The sequence below is a fragment of a genome, unplaced genomic scaffold, assembly GCF_019419815.1.
Source record: "Pyrus x bretschneideri cultivar Hongxiangsu unplaced genomic scaffold, Pyrus_bretschneideri_v1 Contig44, whole genome shotgun sequence".
Taxonomy (NCBI): domain Eukaryota; kingdom Viridiplantae; phylum Streptophyta; class Magnoliopsida; order Rosales; family Rosaceae; genus Pyrus; species Pyrus x bretschneideri.
Genome location: NW_025999768.1, coordinates 3,687,514 through 3,708,930, shown reverse-complemented (window position 1 = coordinate 3,708,930; position 21,417 = coordinate 3,687,514). Strand labels below are relative to the sequence as shown.

At 35.8% G+C, this 21,417-nt stretch overlaps 1 long non-coding RNA gene across 6 annotated transcripts; it reads right to left on the bottom strand.

Annotated features, from left to right (window-relative positions):
• Window positions 1-11,982: 11,982 nt before the first annotated feature.
• LOC103956068 lies at window positions 11,983-21,043 on the bottom strand. 6 transcript variants are annotated; one of them, XR_007251823.1, is made up of 17 exons: window positions 20,032-21,043; window positions 19,768-19,851; window positions 18,755-18,859; window positions 18,561-18,633; window positions 18,386-18,470; window positions 18,075-18,255; window positions 17,425-17,686; window positions 17,208-17,345; window positions 15,970-17,106; window positions 15,297-15,385; window positions 15,108-15,211; window positions 14,891-14,972; window positions 14,601-14,754; window positions 14,411-14,510; window positions 13,669-13,712; window positions 12,523-13,529; window positions 11,983-12,371 (listed from the first exon to the last, which is right to left on the bottom strand). It is a non-coding gene; the product is annotated as an uncharacterized LOC103956068 (long non-coding RNA). The 6 variants fall into 6 exon arrangements; XR_007251824.1 differs by having other exon boundaries at window positions 11,983-13,529; window positions 13,669-13,747; window positions 20,032-20,878; XR_007251825.1 differs by having other exon boundaries at window positions 11,983-13,529; window positions 14,650-14,754; window positions 20,032-20,878.
• Window positions 21,044-21,417: the final 374 nt, after the last annotated feature.

Below are 21,417 nucleotides of genomic sequence, written 5' to 3'. Positions count from 1 at the left end.
TATCACATTTGTATCATCTCTTTAATAAAGATGAGATTCACATATTGGTGGGTCCTACCTTTATTAGTAATGATACAAATATGATATAAAAATGTGATAAGTGTAGCATCGAATCTAAAATTTCTCACTTACAAATAAAGATCGTAGTGCTAACAGGCAACTGACAAGTTCATTGTTTTTTATTTTTTAATTTAAAAAAGGCTTATTATATTAACACCCCACAAATTGTTGAATAAACCTCACAAACTTAATACACCCCACATTTGCTTTTTCACTTAAAAATTATCTTAATACACCCCACATACATTCCCATAATACCCCCACACACCACATTCTCAATATACACCTAATATTTTGTACATACACCGCACATTTTCTATACACTCCACATTTCTCAAATCTCATAACACTCATTTTTAATTTTCAAGGATTGAATCTAACCATTTGAATGTATAGTTTGCCGAAAGATTTCAAATCATCTAAACGTTTAGTTTGCCGAATGATTTCAAAATGATGATTTGAAATCATCTAGTATAGTTTGCATCGATATATGTCTACCTTCGTTAAGTAGGGTAGCATCAGCAATGGCTTCATTGCTAGGTTTAACTTCGTGGTATGCAATTTTTGTTTTGACTTTCATAAACTTCATTTTTGCAATGTGGAGCACTTGGAAAACATTGGTATCCATTACTTCCAAACACTGAGAAATTGGAGAAAAAAAATCTTGGACGGACAAAGGTAAGGAGATTTCATGTAAACTCTCATTGGTATCCTTCCCCAAACAATTTGACTATAAATGGTGATTACAGATTATAAATGCTAAGGTTTTACAAATGATTTGAGTTTTAATGCTGGTGAAATAACTTGGCTACGTCTGCGTAGATAGATTCTCGCTCTTGGATTCGATGAACAATTCATCTGGATGTGAGAATATTATTTTGATAGTTGAGAAGATAAATAATAAACTAAAAGTGATTTGGGGTGTATTTAGATTTTATTTTTATTTTAAAAACCTCATAAAGTCAAAATTGTCATTACATAATGGGGTAAATAAGTAATTTAATATTAAATTTGAGTGGTGATGTACCCACCCCTGTGTTTTATTTTCCCGTCCACCTTATATTTACACCCACCATAAAAAGTGAAAAAAAACATATAAATATTTTCCCGCCCACCATTATTCCAAAATAACCCTATATATTTATTTCTCCAATTTTTCCTTTGCTTTAAAAGAACTATGATAATTAAAAAAAATTATCATTAAACAGAAGGGTGGTAGATGTAGATAATGGAGTCCTCAGCTGCTTCCTCACTCTCCATTACAAGCTTACAACGTTGTGAAATTCCCCTTCCAAACACCTTTTACTTGACCGCCATTACGCTTGGGTAGTTGATGAATGGAAAGACCCATCAGAGGAAGCTCTTGCTGGTGGCAAGCAAACTCAGCAGTGAAGGCTTTTGAACGCCCATACCTGCTTCTCCTCGGCACTTACAAGCGGGGTCTTTGCCCTTCACAACATTAAGTCTTCTTTGCTAAAGCCAGAAACTCCTCCATTTTCAGCCCCACTATTTGATCGGCTTTTAGGTTTTTTCCTCTTTCTTTTTTTTCTTTCTCATTTATGTATTTTAGGTTTTTGGCAATATAACTAATTATGTGGCAAGACATGATTGAGTGGCCTTTAGGTCTTTGAAGGTCATTTTCTACAAGGATAAAGCTGTCAATCAAATTATTATTTCAAAGTGGGTGGGGAAATAAGACACTAAGGCGGGCTTAGTAGCACTCTTAAATTTTAATGTGGGGTGCATTCAACATTTTGTAGGATGTTAATATAAAAAGCCTTTAAAAAATGATGCGTGTTTATCATTTCTCTTTGGTGATTGCCAATTATTAGGCAATGACAAGCACTCTTGTTTGCCTTCCATCTCTTTCACTAAAACTGGCACCAACATTTTGAGTGGTGATAAACCCATCCTATTGTCTTATTTTTCCACCCACTTTTTAATAAAAAATTTAATACCAAATTTACTCTCTTGTAAAATGACTTCTAAGACCAAAGAAAAGAAAAACCCCTGCTCTCTAGGTTGTCAGGTTCGTTCTTCCCCATCTTCTAGAACAACCCACCTCTCTAAATCTTCAAAAAATCAAGTCCCTTGTACCTTTAGCCATTTTAATTTGATCTGTTTGTTTTTGTTGTCAGTACCAGCAAACAACCTTGAAAACTAGGATAAAGACTTGTATGTCCACAATCCACAATCCACATACCGATTGTTGTGGGAGGCGCAGATGAAGTGGAACATGGTGTTCTCGGGACGGGTGGCGTGCTAGAGGATGGAAAAGATGCCGGGAATTGTGTAAAATGTATTGTATAGATGCGATCCTCATTGTGCATCTTGATCAATTGAATTGTGTCTTTGTAGATTTTGTTTTACTCAATAAAAATAAAAATAAAAAGAATTTCAATATAAAGGTTATTTTAGGAATAATAGTTGGTGGGAAGATAACATTTCAAGTTTTTAACTTTTTGTGGTGGGTGGAGATATAATTTGGGTGGAGAAATAAAACACTGGGGTGGGTCTAGTAGCACTCAACATTTTTAGTCAAACAATCAATTTGTTCTTTTAAGTAATATGAATTATTTTTTTTCTTATTTCCTGCATGACACTACTTAAATTTGTTAATATTTCTCAATTTACACCCTCACAAAACTTAACCTCTGATTGTATTTTCGATTTTTTTTTAATGAGATGTATATAGAAAATGGGAGAAAAAAATTTCAATTTGGTAACAAACGCAGTGCACTTTGAAAAAAATAAAATTTCTTTTTTTTTTAATGAGATGTATATAGAAAATGGGAGAAAAAATATATTTTGTGGGGCTTAATTTGTCACTCAGTTAAGCTGGGTGGCACTAAAACTCCACTCAAAACATGCCTAAAGCATTAAATATAAGGTGTCACTTTTTTATATAGGTACAAATGCTAGAGAGATTAAATTTGGAAATATAATTTACAATTTTTTATACAGGTACAAATGCTAGAGAGACTAAATTTGGAGATATAATTTACAATTTTTTATACATATACAAATGCTACAGAGACTAAATTTGGAGATATAATTTACAAACTAAAAGATGTGTCACAAATAAAAATAAGTACGTTTATCAACGTTGAAGTAATAATCCAATTATCAACTTCCATATTTTTTAGTTTTCAAGATTTTGTGTACAAATTTGGTCTCTTAAGCATTATCCTTTCGTCAATTTAAAGGTGACAGAATTTCAACACCACAAATTGGTCATTTAAATGAGAGTTCGATGTAATTCTCAAAATAGCTCTCAATTTATTTTGCGAATTTCTATCTTTTTTAAACTTTTGTAATTGCAACCAATCTCCTGATTTTTATCCCTAGATTTGCGTGCATTAAAGGAAGAATGACGCTCCTTATGTGCCCGAATTTGGACCCAACTGATTTACTATCTAGTCTAGCGACTTGCATGAACGTTGATACGTATTTCACAAGAACATACAATTTTCAGTTTATCCCAAAGCGGGAAATTAATATTTCATCACTTACACATTTCGTTGTATCACAGTTGTCTCATCGATTCTCATATTTCTACTTTGAATCTAAACTCTAAACCACAGATGCACTAGAAACTAATATAGTCATACTTATACAATGACATCATATTTGGATCTTACATTGTATATGAGGCATATGTGCATACGCACATATTTACATTTGGATCCAGTATATGGACCCATCTAGTGATACTGTGGAAGCAGTTCAAAGTTGTATAACGAAGTTTAGGACTTGCTTGTTTCGCTGAAAAAAATTTGAAGGGTGCAGCCTTAAAACGACACTAAAGTGAACCAAAGGCACTTCAGAACCAAAGGCAAAAATATCACTTTCTAAACCAGACACAAAGAGGCGGCGTTCAAGAACAAGCAGGGTTGGAAAGAGCTTTAAGGATTAATTTCCAAGATGTAAATGAAAACTTCATCAAGTGTTACTATCTGAAGGTGAAAAAAGCCTCGCACCAAAACAAGTGGAACTCATCAAGACTTTTCTTTTGGGTATGCTCGTTTGTTGGTTGTTTCCTAAGATTCTAATATGACATGATTTTAATTTGATGCAATATATTCATTCATGTTTAATAGGGCACTGGATAGCTCTAAGAAACCAATTTATACTTCCAAGGCTTTATTCATGTGTGTATTTTCAAAGAGAGAAGGGGAGGCCCGCCAGCGGGGGGGGGGGGGGGGGGGTGGCGGAAGCTATTAAAAACATAGACATCTGTAGCTGGTTCAGTCCTAGCATGTATACCCAAAACAAATGCTAACAAAAAGAATGCTTACATTTTCCTTTATTCAATGGAAGAACCGAAGAACGAAAAAAACTAATGATTTACGTATGAGGGATGACTACCATGTTGAAAGATCAACACCAGCCCAAAGAATAAGGGCTCAGACCATGAAAATTAATTAGCGCTTGGGCTAGAAAAAGTCTAGAAGAATGGTGAGGTTTCTACATACCAACATGTAAGATTAGTGTAATTAATTCTAAACAACTCTAGCAAAGGAAGTTAGTGAAGTAATCTAGCATGATGTTCCCATGCTTCTCCAAAGTTCCAACTAGGCCCTATAAAAGGAGAAAGCATCCAACCCAGTTGTATCAAATAAGCAAGCAAGCAAATAATAACCAAGAAGTGAGAAGCAAGAAGTGATGGTCGTGAGTCATCTAGAGTTTGTCCTTAGAAAATTGGTAGGATGCCAGATGGCATCATCTGTGATTAACAAATTGTATGGTAGATATTAGTAGGTTAAAGAGTTAGTTAGAGATTGTTAGGAGTTGGAGGTCGGTATTAATAGAGGCTTGTAAAGAAAGAAAGGCGGTTAATGAAAAATATATTGTTTTGGTATCTCTCTTGGTACAACCAGAGAAGACGTAGAGCAGGTTCTAACAAAAATAAGAGTGTCACACATTTTCAAATTGTCTCTAATATTGCGTCTTAGAGAGTTTTTGTGTTGTAATTTGTGAGTGCAATACCAATAATTTGTTTACTTGTTTTTGTTTGTCCAGTGCACTATAATATTTGTGGATACGTATCCGTGCACAATCTTCCAAGGTCGTGAGAGTTGAACCTAGCTAGATGTTCCACTAAAAGAATGCTCGGCCTACATAATGCGAAGGGAACATTTCCGATCATCCAACTTGAAAAGAAATTGAGAGGTGCCGAAAACTCTTAAAACTTTATCCACACGTACACATACTTAACCAAAAACACTAAATTATACAGAATGATAGCAAACAGGTAACATACCGTGAGCAAGGCTAAACATAGAAGACATCCCACCCTATTATTCATCAGTCTTGGATAGAAACATGATACAAACATTCATCTCTTTATTTTACCAAATCAGGCTGAGAGGTCCTGGCCTGGGCTCGCCACGTTGTGGTAGTTGACGGACTGGAGTCGGCCACCACGGAAGCACAAATGGAAAGAGGTGCCAACAACAGATTGTCTGATTTGTAGACACCTTTGACATCTCTCTTGTACGAGTATTGCACCTGATAACGTCTCTCTTGCTCCAGTCTCTGGTATTATCTATAACCAGATACACCAAATCCTCGTTATTCGGGTCGAAAACAACCGCAACAATATGATCTATATTTGGACTAATCACAACCATTTCTTCATCCCCCAAGTATACGCTGTTATAAGGTTTCACACACAAACTGCCTGCTCCCCCGTGGATCATGACCGTCTGATCACCTTCCTTTGCTTCATTGACCTCCCAAATAGACAGAGTGCGAGTAGGAGAGTAGTACACGCACATCCGCGGACGCCCGTCAAACGTAACTAGGCAATCCATTGAACCGGAATCCCACTCGCCACACTCACTGAAAAAGCATTTATAATGAGTTCTAGTACTATCACTGTTGTCGATCATGAACGGATCCAACCCAATAAGATACTCTCCTCCACCGCCTAGCCAATACAGCATTCTGTTGGAAGCAACGCCAGTGCTCTCTCTACACAGTCCTCCTACTGCAAAGGCTGATGGGGATAATAAAACAAACTCCCTCCATTCACCGGTCTCAGAAAAGAAGACCTGCGCTTCGATTTCGCAGGAAACTACATCATCATCGTCATCGTCGTCAACACGAGGATCAATTAATCTCACAACCCTGTACTTATACTCCGCATTAAGCTGGATGATGTCCCCTTGCTGATCATCTTTCTTATAGTCATAGTAGGGAAGATCGCAGGTGAACCCCACCGTTACATAATTGTAGACTTGAGGTGGGGGAGGAAGAGGAACCCACTGGACTGTGTGTGGATTGCAGATGTAGTAGTCGCGCTGACTATACTCGCTTGCACAGCACAAAACTAAATCGTTGTAGGCACCTACCACAATTGGCTCTTGTTTCAAACCGTGGATACTCACAATCCTATTGAACAACTGAGCTAGGGGCCTAGAGGATGGCGAAACGCTATTAAGGAATTCCTCCCCTTTCATGCTTATGGCAGTACCTATTGGTTTTTTCTCAAGACTCCTTTGGACGCATAGAAAACGGCGGATAAAATGATGATCTGACAGGAGAGTGCACCAATGCTTGGAAACGAGCTTGCATTGAGAAACGGACTTAAAACAAGGGAGTCGACAAAGGATTTCAACCAATAAAGACTCTGGCAGATGATCAAGATTTTTTGATGATGACCTGGTTGCTGCTGGTGTTGAGAATATTTTTGGTCTTTTAAAGTGATGAACATGATCATTAGAGGCCGAAGCCGGTGGAGGTGGTGGTGGTGCTACTGGGGATGACTGGGTTATTGTACTGCTACTGCGGGGTCTTTTCATGGCGAGCGGCATGAATCTGATTTAATTACAACTTTTTATTCTGAAAAGGGAAAAGGGAATCGAACTGAGAGACTTCAAAATTAGGATGCGATCGCGAGGGAAATACAAGCAGGGCTGCTTACCGCAATTGATCACAGCCACAGGGCATGTTATTTTATAGGCACACAATGCACCATCCATATTCCTTAACCTCGTAGGAATAGGAATAGGAATAGGAAAAGTAGTAGTCCGAATCCTTCTAGGATTAGCAACCCTAACCCTAACGAAAATATGTAGGAGCTGGGAAAAGTAATAGTCCTAATCCTTCTAGGATTAGCAATCCTAGCCCTAACGAAAATATATAGGAACTGACGGATAATTAATAAGGGATTTTTAGATTTTAGGGCTTAGATAAGATAAATTGATCTTTAAAGTACACTAATGCTCTCAAATAAACCAAAAATTACGTTTTATGCTATTATATCAAAACTTATAATATTGGTTTTGATTCGTGTTTTACTTGATTTAGGTTTATTTTCATGGCTCATAGTTGCCCAAAACCTAAGACCTAAACCACGAGAAATTTTTCATTTTGATCGGAACACGAGTGATACAGTACGTGTTTCTATATAAGTAGTGGTAAATTTTATTTTTTAAATTATTAACTTGATAACACACATGTCACTTTATTTGTACAGTGATATGTGGTGTACTACCTTGTATTCCAAGTCATACGGAAAAATCTCTCCTAAACCACAAGTCCACTAAAACTCTAAACCCAAATTAACCACCCTAAACCTCTATTACATTTGCAAACCCCTAAAGCAATCTACTGCAAAACTATGGGCAAAAGAAGTATTTGGCAGAAAATGCCACCTTATAATAATTTTTTTATACCACATTTGTGACATCGTTCAAATAAAGATGGGACTCACGTGTTGGTGAGCCCTACCTCTACTAAAGAGATGGTACAAACTAGCATTGAACCTAAGATTTCTCACTTACGAATAAAAATCGTAGTATTAACTGGCAGCTGACAAGTTCACCAGACTACTTAAATTTGTTAATATTTCTCAATTTACACCCTCCCAAAACCTAACCTCTGCTTGTATTCTCTCATAGCACCTAAGGCCATCTCCAACCCAAATGAATAAACATAGCCCCATCCAGAGTTATAACTCTGTAAGAAATTATTATTAAATAAAGAGTGTCAAGCTATACTCATATACCATCTCCAACCGAAATGGCTAAGCATAACTCTTCAATAATTTATTAGTTTTAAGTTTATACCTTAAATTTATTGGCCAATTGAAGTAAACTACTGTTGAATGTTTTCAAATTTAGTCGTTGAACTTTTAGTTCAATTAATGCAAATGAGGTCATTCATTACAACAGTTGAGGATGAATGTTAAGAGTGGGGTTGAGGATAAATTTTACATCCATTAGATTTAGACTTATTTTCAAAATAAGTTATTAAGTTTCAAAATAGTAATTACAAGAAACATTATGATAATATCACGTTTTGGAAAAATTGTACATATATCACGTTACTTGTCATTATTTATTAAAAATTCATATTCGAATTTTCAATAAAAATTTTAACCACTCACATCGTGGCATCTTGCCACAAGTCCTTATAAGATATTTTTTAGCACGATCGAATTTTAGGAATGCAATGCAACGAGCGGAACTAAGCAGCAAGTACTAATCCTAGAAGAATTATGCTTATTTCTTTTCCTATTTATATTTGTAGGAGGATAAGGGATATGGATGGTGCGTTGCGTGGCTATAATATTACATGTTATTCATGTGATTCAATTGCGGCAAGCCTTGCTTGTATTTCTCTCCCACTTCAGTTCAATTCTCTTTTCTTTCATCTGATCAGATTCATGCCGGTTGCCATGAGAGATCGAGGTCGTGATCATACTATTATAGCTAAATGACCTCGCATCAGTACAATAACCTAGTCATCCCCAGTAGCAGCGCCACCTCCACTGGCCATGGCCTTTGATGATCATATTCATCACCCTAAAAGACAAAATAATCTCAACACCAGTGGCAACCAGGCCATCATCAAGAAATGTGGATGATTTGCCAGAGTTTTTATTGGTTGAAATCCTTTGTAGACTCCCTTGTTTTATGTTTGTTTCGCAATGCAAACTGGTTTCCAACGTGCACTCTTCATTCAGATCCTCATTTTATCCGCCTTTCCATATGCGTTCAAAAGAATCGTAAGAAAAAGCCAAAAGGAAATGCCATAAGCATAGAAGGGGAGGAATTCCTTAATAGAATTTTGCCATCCTCTAGGCCCCTAGCTCAATTGTTCAAAATTCTTGTGAGTATCCACGGTTTGAAACAAGAGCCAATTGTGGTAGGTACCTACAATTACTTAGTTTTATGTTGCGCAATCATGTTTAGTCAATGCGATTACTACATCTGCAATACAATCAATCTAATGGGTTCCTTTTCCTCCTCCACCTCAAGTGTATGAGTATGCAGTGGTGGGGTTTGCGTGCGATCTTCCCTACGATAACTATAGGAAAGATGATCAGCGAGGGGACATCATTGAGATTAATGTGCATTATAAGTACGGGGTGAGATTAATTCATCCTACTGTTGATGACGATGCCGATGATGATGTAGTTTCCAGCGAACTTGAAATTTAAATCTTAGTTTTTGAGATCAGTGAATGGACGCAGTTCATTTTATCATTCCCATCAGCCTTTGCGGTAGGAGACCTACGTAGAGAGTATGGCGATCGACATGAATCTGATCAAATGAAAGAAAGGAGAATCGAACTGAAGTGGAAGAGAAATACAAGCAAGGCTTGTCACAATTGAATCACATGAATGGCATGTAATATTATAGCCACGCAACGCACCATCCATATCCCTTAACCACAGACGAATAGAAATAGGAAAAGAAATAATCCTAATCTTTCTAGGATTAGTACCTGCTGTTTAGTTCTGCTCGTTACATTGCATTCTTAAAATTCGATTGTGCTAAAAAAATTCTTATAGGGACTTGTGGCAAGATGCCGTGATGTGAATGGTTAAATTTTTATTGAAAATTCAAATATGAATTTTTAATAAGTAAAGACAAGTGACGTGATATGTGTACATTTTTTACAAAACGTGATATTATCATAATGTTTCTTGTAATTACTATTTTGAAACTTAATAACTTATTTTGAAAATAACTTTGAATCTAATGGGTGTAAAATTTATCTTTAGCCCCACTTTTAACATTTGTGTATTTTTAATGGTTTATTTTATTTTAGGTGAAGTATCTTTATGCTTGGTGTCACATTCCAGTTTGCACAGTAAAATTTTGTTCGCTTTGGGTCACGAATTTGTTGTACATATAAGGTACATCATCTCCTCTTCCTCGAGCAATGTAGGATCTTACAATTTACCCTCATTAAGTAGGCCATTTATTTAAGCCATGTGAAAGCCACGTGATTGGCTAGGGTTGTTGGAGAAAATAGGCAGCAACGCCTTTTATAAGGCTTAATGCCTTTTTGGTTTCATTGAGCAGCAAAAACAGAGAGATTAAAAGGTGCCGCAGCTTCATTTTGGGGAGAAGAAGAAAATGTGCTTGTCTCATTCAAAATGAAGTTGTATTTGTTGTAATAGCTTTGAGCTTTGTATAGAGAAGAAATTAATCACTCTATTTGTTTCCTTGGTGAAAGAGTTTTTGGGTGTATTGGGTTTTTGGGTTGTGAGATTGCCAACACTTTGTAACACTCCTATTTGGTTGATAGTGGATTATTGGGTGAGCTCCTACTGATATGAGTACAGTTACACTGAATGTTGAGAAATTTCGTTAAAATCTTGATGTCTTATTCTATTTTTATTCTTGCATTCCATTTGATATATTTCATGTGAGTTGGCTTCGCGTAAATGAGAAGTTGTTTGGGTACAAAGATGAGGTACTTTATGTTAGTAGTTTATGTGACTTGTATTTCATGATTTGTTGATACCTTACTTAGTCGTTTCATGCATCCATTTTCTAGTAGTATAATTAATGACTTCCTAATCTATTGCAGGGATTAATGCTTAAAAATGAGGAAATTGAGGGGGTAAACAAATTAGGCATTAAGAAATTGCTGCGCCGTAATAAGCTTTACTCGTGAGTCTAGATCACATTGCTTTATTCCATCGATCTGAATCAGATGACAGTTGTAGAGGACTACTTGCAGAGCCAAACAGATGTGAAAGGTTTGTAAAGTTTTTCCTTCTATGTATTTATGCTTTTGTAAGATATCTAGTGTTTCAGTTGTAGTCAAGATTCTAAAAAATGCTAAGTGCTAGTCAGGTAGATATATTATGAAGTATTGCAACATTAGCACAATCTTCGGCGCTCAACCAATCTCATCGATGACCAAGCCGAAGCACGGCTCCACTGGCATTTTCCGACGATCCTTATCCTTCTCGCCATCGGCTAAGGGTTTCATTTGTCCTGGCGGCCACCACCGCCACAGCTTCCGCTTTCAAGAGGTTGAGCCAGGGAGGGAAATTGGATTTGCGATTCATTTCATTTCTGAGTCAGATTTAGCGGTGGGTGGTTAAACTCAATGCCTGATATCTAAATTTTGGTTTCTTTTTCTTTGCTTTTTTTGGTATAGCAACAAAGCCCTCTCTCTCGGTGCTTGAGATTCATGGGTGCTTAAGATTCATACATTAATTTTATTTGTTTTTATGATCTGAATTGAATTGTATTGATTCATAGGTGCATAAGATTCATACATTAATTTTATTTGTTGAATAGCTTACTTTAAAAAAAGAAAAACAGTGACACAAAAACTTAAGTTATGTAAACTAGTTTTGATTAGGAAGAAGTACAAATTAGTAAAAAGCTATAGTAATTGTTCCTTCATAACAAGTCAACCGAAAAAAAGAGAATTGTCACGGTATCTGTCACGTATTAACACCAATTTACACCAAGAACTTGAAAAGTATTTATAGTTACTACTCGTTCGTACCATTTTTTTTTTTAAAGAAAAAAAATTTCTCATAGCACGTGTCATTTATTAACACGTAAACAATTTACGAAATCTTCTTCAACGACTCAAATTTAGTATCAAATCAATTTCTCATAAATAAAATTCAAGTCCAGAAAAAAAAAAGATAGAATCTCGGGGCACACATCGCTTATTAACACATAAACAATTTACGGTAAGCATTCGAAAAGTATATGTAGGTACTGCACCTTCATAACAATTCAAAAAAATAAAAAAGAGAGAATCTCATAATATGCGTCACTTATTAAGACGTAAACAATTTACGAAATCTTCTTTAATGATTCAAATTCATTATCAAAATGAATTTCTCGTAAATAAAATTCAAGTTCTTCAACATCAACTAGTAATTGCTGGGGCAGTTTCGCAAATGAAAACCATTAGTGAAAGAAACAATTAAATAAAACTACATGAAGTGAAATCTTTTAAGTAGATAACGACTGTTACCTCGACGAGTAACCCGCTGCAAATAAATGGAAGCAGCAAATCTGTTGCTCCTCCTGAAGCTAAAACAAGTTCCTCTCAAAGAAACAAAACAAAAACCAATATATATAGAAGAACATCAAAAACTCTATTTGGGCCAGCCTAGATAAAGCTAACACAAACCCTAGCTATTTAATACATTCATTCACATTGGAAACAAAGAAAAAATCTTACCCAAAAAAGGGCAGTAAATCAGAATCCAGGAAAATCTGGCAGTTGTAAAAGGTAATTAATGGCACCAGAAAAAGTTTATAAATTTCTGTCCATATTTGGCACTGCGCTGTGACCCACAAGGGCTTACGTTTCCTCTTTCCACCTCCAGATTTCACAACAAAACCCGGATTTGAGTTGAAACCGGAAAATTTGGCTGTCATCATCAATGAGTACAAACAAAAGAAAATCCAATCAGCAAGTTCATATCATTACGAATATGAAAGAAATTGAGTAATATTAGAAAGATTAAATTTGGAGACGAAGTTTTGAAAACCAAAGAACACGAAAATTGACGATTGGTTTATTACTTAGACGTCGGTAAACGTGCTTATTTCTATTGGTGACACATCATTTAATTTGCAAATTTAGTCTCTAGATTTAGTCTCCCTATCATTACTCGAAATAAATTAATTAGGGTAATGTTAAGTAGACTAAGTTTATAAACTAAATTTACAAACTAAATGATGTATCACTAATTCTAATGAGCACATTTATCAACGTTTAAGTAATAAATCAATTACCAACTTCCAGGTCCTTTAGTTTTCAAATTTTATCTCCCTAGCATTACCCCGTTAATTATTGTCTAGGTTTTGAAGAAAATAATACTTTCTCATGGTGTGGCAGACATGGCCAAGCAATCGGCTAAAAGGGTGTGCTCCATTTTTTAGTATGTCTGGAACACGGGCCGTTACGCCATTATATAAGTATCCCTTCACTTTTATAATGACATGTAGCATATATGCCCATATTTCGAACACATTGAAAAATCTCTCGTTTGCATGATATGTAGTATATATTATTTAATTAATTATTATGATACACATATTTATGGTATGTATGCATCAAACTATCTGGGCATTAATTTGTTTCTTTTTGTATCGTAATCCTTCTGTCATCCCCTTTTTGTATGGTAATCCTTCTTCTGTCATGTCCCAAAAGAGGAGAAAAGGGAATGTCGGAGGGTCTGCCTGGGAAAATGTAAAAAAAAAAAAAAAAAAAAAAAAACAACTGCTTGAAAAAAATAGAGATATATATAGGGGACAAATAAATAAATAAAATGCAATGCTTATTTTCTTGGAAGAATGAAAGAAAGAAATAAAAGTGCACCTGGAAATGGAAGCTGATGAGACTGTAGCTATGTAGGATGTCACCTAACAAACCCAGCCAATATTAGATCAGTCAACCACTGAATATGAAAACAAGAAACCGAACACCGTCAACACTAAAAGAAAAAACACACCCCATAGTACTGCAAGTTCATTTCAACCAAGACTTGCAATCTTTGAGATAATCACAATTTTGCTTGCCATTAGGAGAGAGAACAAAGCTAGAAATCACTTTGTTACCATAACTGGAAATATTAAACAGCAAGGGAAACGAGGAGTGTTTTCAAGATACTATCTCCCAGCCAGTCGTCCTCCCATAATCTAATACGTTCACCATTGCCCAGGACAAACTCACAACAGCTCAAAAAAGAAGGGTAATTGGAAGAAATGTTGTCTTTCCAAGGATTCCATGTGGAACCCCTAGTAACAATCCTGGTGTCCCACCCATTAACCGTCCCATGTTTACTCCGAATCACAGCATACCAAAGGGATAGGAAGGAGGAGGATTTTAGCTAACAAAGTGGTAGTACAGGATCAGCATACCACTGACTTTGACACTGAAGTGCTCATAAATAGTATCAAAGGCAAAAAAGAGAGCCTCTTACTTATTTCAACAGCATCAGGGGTAATCAAACATGTTAAGCATAGACAAGACACAAGAGAAATGGCACCAGAACAGATAAAAACCAAAAACCTCGGTTTTCTGCATCAACAAATGAATGAGAGATGGAGTTTCTTTTTACCTCACAAAGAGGGCAACACTAGATCTGGAAAACGCTGATTTTGACACTGGTGCATAAATAGCATGAGAAGGCAAAAGCAAGAGCCTCTATACATTACAACCTGCAACGAAAATGAAACATGTTAGTATGTTACTGATAAGCAGAGACAAGACACAAGAGAAATAGCACCGGAAATATAAAATCCAAAAACCTTGGATATTTGCATCTACAAAAGACTGAGAGACTGATTTTATTTTTACTTGACAGCGAGGGTAGCACTAGAATCAGGAAACCGCTGATTTTGACACTTGCGTGTTCATAAAAGTATCAAAAGGAAAAAAAAACAAGTCCTTATATATTACAACCTGCAACGGGGTGAAATGAAACATTTTAGTAATAAGCAGAAACCAGACAGTAGAGAACTAGCACTGGAAAAGATAAGGACCAAAAACCAAAGTTTTCTGCATCTATAAATGGCTGAGAGATGCATATTATTTTAACCTGACAGAGAGTAGCACTAGATCACTGGTGTGTTCATAAATAGCATCAAAAGGAAAAAGCAAAAGTCCCTATGTATTACAGCCTGCAACGGGGGAAATGAAGCATTTTAGCAATAAGCAGAGACAAGAGAGTAGATAAATAAAACCGGAAAAGATAAATGCCAAAAACCATGACTTTCTGCTTCTACAAACGAATGAGAGATCGAGAACATTTCTACCTGACAAAGAGAGTAGCACTAGATCAGGAAATCGCTGATGTTGACACCGGTGTGTTCATAAATAGCATCACAACGCAAAAGCAAGAGTGCCTATATATTACAACCTGCAACGGGGGAAATGAAACATTTTAGTAATAAGCAGAGACAAGACAGTAGAGAAGTAGCACGTGAAAAATAAAAGCCAAAAACCTTGGTTTTCTGCATCTACAAACGACTGAGAGCACCAGATCAGGAAATCGCTGACTTCGAATAGCGCAAGAATGCCTATATATTATGACCTGCAACGGGGGAAATGAAACATTTTAGTAATAAGCTGAGACAAGACAGTAGAGAAATAGCACCTGAGAAGACTAAATTATCTTTTTTTTCCCCCTCTTGTGATTGACAAGTTTTTTTAATATGTAGTTTAAATATGTTTTGTAAAAAAATTATTTAAAAAGAAAATAGAACTCTTAACAATAAACCAACCACCAATGGAGGGGTTATGCTTTTGTTGTTTAGTTTCTATAGTTTTAAATTTAAAATCTAATTTAATTGTAAATTTTGGAGTTATCAACAACTAATAATTCTAAAAGTAAATGCATAAATGGTATATAAAAATTTCAGTGCATAACAATAAAAATAAATATGACAAAAAATAAGGAATTATAAATAATCGAATTGATTTTAATTTTAACTAAAGAATTTTTCCTTTTTATGGGTATTAGAGAGAAGCTAACTCAAATATGAAGAAAAGTTTGTAATGAAAATAATTCATCTCAAGGGTAACCCAAAACAAAAGCAAAATTAACACTTGGAATTGAAATCTGCATTCAAAATGATGGCAGACTTGTAACTAAGTAGTGATTGATATTCAGATTACGTGGACATTGAGAGACTAGCGGAGCATCTGATCCCGTGCTATGCTAAGGAGTAACAGGTATTCAAATGAAGATATTCAGACTATTGACAAGATCATTCGTGGACGAAGACATCCGAAGAGTTATCTCCTGGGGAGGAGATAACTGTTCGTTTATTGTTCATGACTATATCCAGTTTCACCACCTTCTGTTTAAGTTGTACGGATAGATGAAAACTGTTTGGCTGAAGTCGTTCCATGACTACGTAAGTTCTCAATTAAGCAGCTTTTTAATTCTTTACAAAAAAAAGTTTCTTAAATATATTATTCATCCATCAGGGGTTTTACCGAGGAGCAGAAGAATATTTTTAGGCACCGACAAGGTCTATTTCATAGGGAGCGACCGGAGTTGATTTCAAAGATGTGGTCCAATGGTCAGCCAGGGAAAAATAAGGAGAAGGCTTAGAGATCAAGTTGTTTCAGTTTCAGTATTTGATTGAAGTATGTAGGTTGTTTCAGTTTCTAGTATAAAATTGTTGTTTATAATCAGTTTGGGAGGGATGCTAAGCCTTCTTCCTCTCAAACTGATTACAAAACAAGAGTTTTATACTCGAAACTGAAACAACCTATATATGTCAATCAAATACTGAAACTGAAATAACCCGATCTCTAAGCCTTATCCCTCTTCTTCCCTGGTTGACCACTAGATCAATCTCTGAAATCAACTATAGTCGCTCCCTATGAAATAGACCTTGTCGATGCCTAAAACCCCTGATGGACGAATAATATATTTAAGAAACTTTTTTTTGTAAAGAATTAAAAAGCTGCTTAATTGAGAACTTACGTAGTAATGAAACGACTTCAGCCAAGTAGTTTTCATCTATCCATACAACTTAAACAGAAGGCGGTGTAACTAGATATAGTCATGAACAATAAACGAAGAGTTATCTCCTTTCCAAGAGATAACTCTTCAGATGTCTTCGTGCATGGATGATCTTGTCAGTAGGATAAATATCTTCATCAGAATACCTGTTACTCCTTTCCGTACAGCGTAGCATGCTCCCAAATTTTCTGTCAGCTTCCACGCACGGTAAGCATCTGAAGCGAAGAAGTCTTTGAAAACAATCCTGGTTTGGCCTTCAACGCCTCCGCCTTGATAACCTACAAGGATATATATATATATATATTAGAACACAAGAACAGAAAATCAAACAAAAAAACTCAAAATCTTTTAACGTTTGAGACACGAAAATACACTTAACGTGAAAGAAGATTCTGTGAATTTGCTTGAGTGCTTAGAGAATCGTTGCGAGAGCACCCTCAGATTCGGTTTCATCGCTCCCAAATCTAGGCTGGTACTTTTCAACCAACAGTAAATTTGCCGAGTGCTTTGTTCATCCCTACAACACATAAACCTTCAAACACAGATTCAAAAGATTTCTCTGTTAAACAATAATCAACGGGTAAAAAAGTACTTACATTTCCTGTATCGTTGAGGATCAGGACTGCACTATCTTGTCCAACACCCAGACCGTGTTCTTCAGTACCATCATTATGTGATATCACTCTATCCCAGAGTACTCTTTCCTCGGATCAGGCAGTTTCGCCATTTCTAGCGCAAAGGCTCGTTCACCAGTTGTATACAATTACATCTCATACATTTCATTGGCGTCCTTCAAGAATGTCTTCACAAAGGGCCTTAACTTGGTCATCATATTCATAACGTCCACTTTGAATACACCTACAAGTATCATAAGCAAAGTTAGATGATGTAAGTAATTGGGCAAAAACATTACAGCATGCACAGGCATGAACACGTGATAAAGACATTCAAAGAATTACATCAACTAAATCTAGTCAACCTAGTTTTATGTCAGAAACATGCTACTGAAACTAATGCAACAACTTTGCAACTGTTAAAAGTAGAGAGCCTCCCTCTAATCTGCAAAATTCCAACAGGACAACATATTGATCCGTAAGGCAGGCAATACTCTTCTATACTACATACTTTAACCATGTATAACTGGAGAGGACAAACAACAACTCACTAAGAAAAATGTATACACTACAACTGAAACACTAGATATCTTACAAAAGCATAAATACATAGAAGGGAAAACATTACAAACCTTGCACAACATCAGTTTGGCTCTGCAAGTAGTCCTCTCCAGCTGTCATCTGATTCAGATCGGTGGAATAAAGCAGTGTGTGATCTAGATCCACGATCAAGTAAAGCTTATTACAGTGCAACAATTTCTTAATGCCTTATTTGTTTACCCTCTCAATTTCCTCATTTTTAAGCATTAATCCCTGCAATAGATTAGGAAGTCATTACTTATATTACTAGAAAATGGATGCATGAAACGATTAAGTAAGGTATCAACAAATCATGAAATACAAGTCACATAAACTAATAGTATAAAGTAACTCATCTTTGTACCCAAACAACTTGCCATTTACGGGAAGCCCACACACAATACACATATCTTCAAAGGAACCGGGATGAGTACACTTCGAGGATACTTCTGCACATATTAATTAGCATGGTAAAGCCAAACACAACATAGTGGCGGAAAGAAGTATTTTACTAAAACTAACCGAGCCAAAATAGTTACCTGCTTTTTTTTTTCTACAAACAGTGACCAACGAGTTTCCAAAGTCTTTCCAAGATCCTGTACCTTCTTTGTACTGCAAGCAGGGTAATTGATGAGTTGTATATTAAAACCCTTTAACACCTTTCTTAATAATCTACCGACACAAACACACAAGATAGCAACAAAATGACAATGAAAGAAGGAAGAACAAGTACCTTTTAGTATCATCTCTTGGCTCCGAAGAACCATCCAGGTCTCTCTCAAGTCTCAAGAAACCGGGCAAATTCTGACTCCGAAGAGGACTGTGGCGAATCACTCATCTAAAATTATTCAGTTGTGATTTATGAATACCCATATACAAATAAAATCATAGAAAATTCTTAAAAAATTTGAAAAGAAAAAGGAGTCTCACATAAAAAAATTAGTACAAACGCAAACGTTTAGAGCAGCTCCACCCCATTGGGGTAGGCCGGCTCAAAGCACACAAAATAGGCCAGCCTTCCAAATTTTTTGCTCCAGCCCAGCCCAATAGGCTGGCATCCAATTCAAGCCAATCTCTTTGAAGAAAACATTGTAATAACTCAAAATTTATAAATGATGAAGAAGGAATCTGAGCTAAAAAAGAAGGATTCAGTTTGGTCTATGAATGAGGATGGATGTAGGGTTTATATAGACAAAAAAACAAAAGATAAGGTTCTGGACAATGTCACGTGGCACTACATGATTGGTTGAAAATTTGATTGAAATCTTGGGTAAATTATTGTAAACATATAGTGATACGTGGCGCATTGAGATTGATTGAAAATCTTATCAGAAATCTATCCGTAAAATAGTACATTCAAATAATGACACGTAACGTAACAACATTGGTTGAAAATCTGATCGAAATCTTGACTAAATTATTGTAAATTGATAGTGACACATGCCACATCAAGATTGGTTGAAAATCTTATCGGACATCTATCCATAAAATAGTACCTTCGGATAATGACACATGCCATAACAAGATTAGTTAAAAATCTTATCCCAAAATAAAACAAATTTTTTTATTTATTATTTTACAAAAAAAATTAAATAAATAATATATTAAATGGAATAAATGCCAACACATTTTGTAAGGATGGACATGCATTTGGTCAATTACTGTTCATTGAATATATCACTGTTCGCTGAGTAAATTAAATATGCTAGATACCAGCGTATTTTTTAGAAGTGGAATTGTTCTTACCGCGAATTCAGAGGGAAGAGATTGCAGCGATTATGCGACAATGTTGAATGATGCCTTTTAGGGTTGCAGCGTGGGAAAATCTCTCTTGAAATTTTTGAAAATTGGGGATGAGTTAGGGAGAATTTTGTCTGAGTACCCGGTACCCCAGGCAGTTGATGTACCCCACAAAAGGCCACATGACACGTAACCCTTATTTACCACCCAACCGTCTTTCAGAAAATAAATTAAATAAAAACAAAAAGGAAAGTTAATAAGAAAACTGACCAAGATTCTCGTCCCGGAGTCCCCGATCTCCGCCCCAGCCTCACCCATCTGACATCTTTACACCATCGTTATAGCTTCCCCAACCTTCCTCCCCCTCCGATTCCTCACAGCTCCCCACGACAACCATCGCCGCTCGGGGTGCGGCCCAACCATGTCCTCGTGCCTTTATTGTGCGCACCTTTCTCCTGGTGCTCAAGAACTGGCGACTCTACTTCCGTCGCGAACGCCCTGCAGGCCATAGAAAGACCTGGCCAACTCGACCTGGGAACCGGCAATCTGCACGGCTTAACGGAACATAGATTTTTTTTAAAGGAAAATCAAAGAAACCAAAAATTAAGGGAGAAAAATAGCATATTTGGGGCAAATTCATATCATGATGATGAAGCAGCATGAAAAAATGAAGATGATGGTGCCAAATCTTTAGTTGGGTGATAAAGGCTGTAGCTTCGGTGCAGGTTCATGGTGACATTTCAGTCAGAGCTCTGCTGTGTTGCAGACCAAGACGACCGGGAAGAGGGAAGAGAGAAAAAAGGGGGGCGCCGGTGCAATAATATTAAAATTTAAAAAAAAATTTAATTCTTTAATTGTGCGTCCTGGATTAAATCCAAAAAAATCCAAAAAAATTATAAAAATTTACAATTGTTTTGTCAACACGCTTAACACGCTTAATAAATTTACAACGTTGAATCATCTTTTAATTTGACTTCAAATTTTTTTTTTTTTTTAACACATGATATTATCTAGGAATTTTGATTTTAATTTTGATTTGTTGTGATAAAAGATTAAATAGTTTTTTCATTATTTTTTTTTATTGATAAAGAGAATTTTATTAATGTGTAGTTTAGATTATGCTTGTTTGTAATGTTATTCTTCACTTTGTATTTAAAATGAAATTATCAAAGTTAAATATAGAGTTTTATTTTCAAAGAACAAACTTACTAAGTACACACCTACAAGATATAAAACATGAAAAATATATATTTTTCATTAATAATCGCGCTTTTACTCTTGCCCCTTCCTCTTCTTAAATGGGTGAACAGTAAGAGAAATTTCATTGGCCCTTGCTGACGCGGCACAAAGCTAGTAAGAGTTACTAGCATAACTCCTCATAGAACCAAAGTTACTGGAATCCACCAGTTTGATAGAAATTCTAAAGATTAATGTTGATTAATTTGCTGAAGGATTAAAAACAAAGGATAATAATCATGGCTTAAATAAGCCATTTACAACCTCTTTGGACAACTAAAAAGACTTAGGAAATTAAAACAAAAATAAATCATATTAATCGGACAAAAATCAAAAGGTCTACAATTTAATACCAACTTTAAATACTCATTTTTTCCTTTACTTTTCCTTGTAGAAATTCACTCAAATCTTGTCCTCCAT